The sequence below is a fragment of the Vulpes vulpes genome, unplaced genomic scaffold (genome assembly GCF_048418805.1).
Source record: "Vulpes vulpes isolate BD-2025 unplaced genomic scaffold, VulVul3 u000000669, whole genome shotgun sequence".
NCBI classification, from domain to species: Eukaryota; Metazoa; Chordata; class Mammalia; order Carnivora; family Canidae; genus Vulpes; species Vulpes vulpes.
The window spans coordinates 194,663-199,435 of NW_027325820.1; the positions used below are offsets into that span (position 1 = coordinate 194,663).

A 4,773-nucleotide genomic window follows, 5' to 3' on the forward strand; every position below is an offset into this window, starting at 1 on the left:
CAAGAGTGTAAGAGGGCTCCACATTCTCCACATTCTAGCCAACGTTTGTTGTTTCATGCCTTGTTAATTTTAGCCATTCTCACCGGTGTAAAGTGCTATCTCATTGTGGTTTTGATTTGTATTTCTCTGATGCAAAGTAATATGGAGCATTTTTTCATGTGCCTGTTGGCCATTTGTAGGTCTTCTTTCGAGAATATATGTTTATGCCATCTCTCCATTTCTTGATTTGATTGGTTTTTTTGGGGGGGGGGGTGAGTTTGATAAGTTCTTTAGAGATCTTGGCTAATAGCCCTTTATCTGATATGTCATTTGCAAATATCTTCTCCCATTCAGTAGGTTGCCCTTTAGTTTTGTTGACTGTCTGCTGTGCACAAGATTTTTATCTCAATGAAGACCCAATACTTCATTTTTGCTTTTTATTCTCTTGCCTTTAGAGACGAGTATTGCAAGAAGTGGCTGTGGCAGAAATCAAAAAGGTTGCTGCCTGTGTTTTCTTTGCAGGATGTTGATGAATTATCTCACACTTAGATTTTTCATCCAGTTTGAGTTTATCTTCGTGTATTTTGTAAAATAATGGTCTACATTTATTTCTCTGTATGTAGCTGTCCGGTTTCCCCAGCACCATTTATTGAAGTGACTGTCTTTCTCTCATTTGATATTTTTCCTGCGTTGTCAAGGATTAGCTGACCACAGAGTTGAGGATGGATTTCTGGGTTCTCTATTCAGTTCGATAGATGTATGTGTTTGTTTTTGTGCCAGTACCATGCTGTATTGATCACATCTTTGTAATATTGCTTGAAGTCAGGCATTGTGCTGCTCCCAGCTTTGGTTACTTTTCCAAAATTCATCTTGGTTAAGGGACTTTTCTGCTTGCATACAAATTTTAGGAACATTTGTTCCAACTCTGTGAAAACTGTTAATGGTAATTTTATAGGGATTGCATTGAATATATAAATTTCCCTGGGTAGCACAGACATTTTCACAACATATATATTCTTCCAATCCATGGGCATAGACTGTTCTTCTATCTCTTTGTCTTCCTTGATTTCTTTCATAAGTGTTCTATACTTTTTTAGAGTACACATCCTTTATCTCTTTGGTTAGGTTTGATATCTCTAGGTATCTTATGGTTTTTGGTGCAATTTAAAATAAGATCAAATCATTAATCTATCTTTCTTCAGTCTCATTGTTAGTGAATAGAAATGCAACTGATTTCTATGCATTGATTTTGTTTCCTGTCACGTTGCTAAATTCCTGTATGAGTTCTGGCGATTCGGGGGTGGAGACTTTGTGTCCTATATCGTGTCATCTGAGAAAAGTGAGATGCCTCTCTTCTTCTTTGCCAATTTTAATACCTTTTATGTCTTTTTGTTGTGTGATTGCTAAGGCGTGGACTTCTAGTACTATGTTGAACAACAGTGGTGAGAGGGGGCATCCCTGTCATATTCCTGACCTTAGGGGAAAGCTCTGTTTTCCCCCATTGAGAATGATATTCACTGTTTGCTTTTCCTGATGGCTTTTGATATTGAGGTATGTTCACCTTATCCCTACACTGTGGAGAGTTTTAATCAAGAAAGGATACTGCATTTTGTCAAATGCTTTTTCTGCATCAATTGAGAGAATCTTATTGTTCTTTTCTTTTATTAGTGTGGTGTATTACAGTGTATGATTTGTGAATGTTGAACCACCCTTGCAATCCAGGGATAAGTCCCACTTGGTCGTGTTTAAGAATCTCTTTAATATACTGTTGGATCCTGTTGGCTTCTATCTTGGTGAGTATTTTGACATCCATGTTCATCAGGGATATTGGTCTGTGATTCTCCTATTTGATTGAGTCTTTTTCTGGTTTTAAGTTCAAGGTAATGCTGGCCTCATAGAATGAGTTTGGAAGGCTTTTTTTTTTAATTTCTATCTTTTGAAACAGCTTCAGGAGAATTGGCTATATTTCTTCTTTAAATGTTTGGTAGACTACCCCTGGGAAGAGATCTGGCCTGATATTCTTGATGTTTTTTTTTTTTTTGCAGATTTTTAATGGCTGCTTCCATTTCTTTGCTGGTTACAGGTATGTTCAGGTTTTCTTTTTCTTCCAGTTTCTTCAGCAGTTAAAAGGTTTCCAGGAAATCATCCATTTCTCCAGATTGCCCAATTTGTTGGCATATAGTCATTCATTGTACGTTCTTTTTTTAAAAATTATTTGTTATTGGAGTTCAATTTGCCAACATATAGCATATCACCCAGTGCTCATCCCATCAAGTCCTCCATTCAGTGCCTGTCATCCACGCACCCCACCCCTCCACCCACCTCCCTTTCCACTACCCCTTGTTCATTTCCCAGAGTTAGCTGTCTCTCATGTTCTGTCACCACTCTGATACTTCCCACTCATTTCCTCTCCTTTCCCCTTTATTCCTTTTCACTACTTTTTATATTCCCCAAATGAATGAGACCATATAATGTTTGTCCTTCTCTGATGGACTTACTTCACTCAGCATAATACCCTCCTGTTCCGGGATCCCTGGGTGGCGCAGCGGTTTGGCGCCTGCCTTTGGCCCAGGGCGCGATCCTGGAGACCCGGGATCGAATCCCACATCAGGCTCCCAGTGCATGGAGCCTGCTTCTCCCTCTGCCTATGTCTCTGCCCCTCTCTCTCTCTCTGTATGACTGTCATAAATAAATAATAAAAAAATTAAAAAAAATACCCTCCTGTTCCATCCATGTTGAACCAAATGGTGGGTATTTGTCATTTCTAATGGCTGAGTAATATTTCATTGTATACATATACCACATCTTCTTTATCCATTCATCTTTTGATGGACACTGAGGCTCCTTCCACAGTTTGGCTATTGTGGACATTGCTGCTATAAACATCAGGGTGCAGGTGTCCCGGCGTTTCCCTGCATCTGTATCTTTGGAGTAAAACCCCAGCAGTGCAATTACTGGGTCGTAGGGCAGTTCTACTTTTAACTTTTTGATGAACCACCACACCGTTTTCCAGAATGGATGTACCAGTTCCCATTCCCACCCACAGTGCAAGAGGGTTCCCCATTCTCCACATCCTCTCCAACATTTGTTGTGCCCTGTCTTGTTAATTTTCACCATTCTCACTAGTGAGAGGTGGTATCTCATTGTGGTTTTGATTTCTATTTCCCTGATGGCAAGTGATGTGGAGCATTTCTCATGTGTTTGTTAGCGATGTCTATCTATGTCTTCCTTTGTGAAATGTCTGTTCATGTCCTTTGTGCATTTCATGATCGGATTTTTTGTTTCTTGGCTGTTGAGTTTAATAAGTTCTTTGTAGATCTTGGATACTAGTCCTTCATCTGATAGGTCATTTGCAAATATCTTCTCCCATTCTGTAAGTTGTCTTTTAGTTTGCCACACCATTTCCTACACCCTGAGTAGGGTAGATCCTTAGTAGATGCTTCAAATGATCTTGGGACATAAAGATGCTGGAATTAAAGGAAATGTTGCTGAAGAAGTTACTAAGTTGAAAGTTAATTATATTGTCATCCCACTTTATATTTCATAGTTGGCAGAATGCATATTTTGTCTCAATCCTAAATCCAAAATTTCCAGAAGACAAGAATTAATCAAGGGAAAGGATTAATGCCAGATGGTACTAGCTGATTTACCTGAAAAGTAAATACAATTTTACATAACATAGAAACAAACATTTTCTGAATACATACTTGTAACTGATTACTGTGTTGTTAGAACTGATCCTTAAGCACATTTGAATAGTCTGTCATCTGGGTTGCAGCATTTCAAATAGTATCGTGCTGTTGTGAACATTGTCAAGGTGGACCCTGATTCTATGCTTCCTTTGGCCTGAAAAGAGTTAGATTAGCAGTTATCATGGGCTGAAATGTGGCTGGTATGTCCCAGATAATTGGTGTGGACTAGAGTAAAAATAAATTCACCATTGTCAAGTAATTAAGGGATTTTGAATATATTAACTCCCAGGACTTCAGTAAAACCATTCAGGAAGTGCTTAGCTAGATGACTGATGGGAAAAGTGGACCATTTCTTTTAATGTATGAGTAAAGTGAAGGTCATGAGAGCAACGCTGGAAGCCTGCCACAAAGGCTGTAGCATCAATGCGGTGATTGGCATAGCTGCTTCAGTTAAAGAAATTGCCAATTCCAGCTAGTAGCAGGCATCACAGAGAAAGGCACTAACTTTGGAGAATGGAAGAGTATAGAAAGCATCACAAAGTTGGCATCTGAATGTATATCAAAAAAAGATAAAAGTTACTGAATTTGAGACTCATGATTTGTGTTTTGTCCAAATTAATTAAGCCTTTGAACTGATGCATGCAGTAAAATGTATGCAATCTATTGTAAAGATTTAAGTTCATAAAAATAAAAATGTGTCTATTCTTGTCTACAATCTTGTGTTGTGACTGGAATAACAAAGAAGCTCGTCCAAGTTCATGAAATCTTAGACCATTAGTAACCTACTATGGGGAGTAATATTTTACTTATAATTCATGACTCTAACAAAAACAAGAACAATACAGTTGTATGTTTTATGGAATTTTCTTTACATGCATAAAAAATGCTAGCTCATTAAGAAATATTTTAATATATAAAACTGGTTTCTGCTTAAAACAGAAAACAGTCCTGTACAATATCATCAAAAATATTAAATTAGGAATAAAATTAATAATCCTAAAGAGATATTTAAATTCTCATGTTTATTGTAGTGGCTGCAATACAAATACAATCAACAAATATTCAACTATTCAACAAATAATGTAGCGACATGCAAGAAGAA

General features: G+C 37.6%; 1 pseudogene; it reads left to right on the forward strand.

Annotated features, from left to right (window-relative positions):
- The first annotated feature begins 3,415 nt into the window (after window positions 1–3,415).
- Window positions 3,416–4,348, forward strand: LOC112912710 (alcohol dehydrogenase class-3 pseudogene; annotated as a pseudogene).
- The last annotated feature ends 425 nt before the right edge of the window (window positions 4,349–4,773 follow it).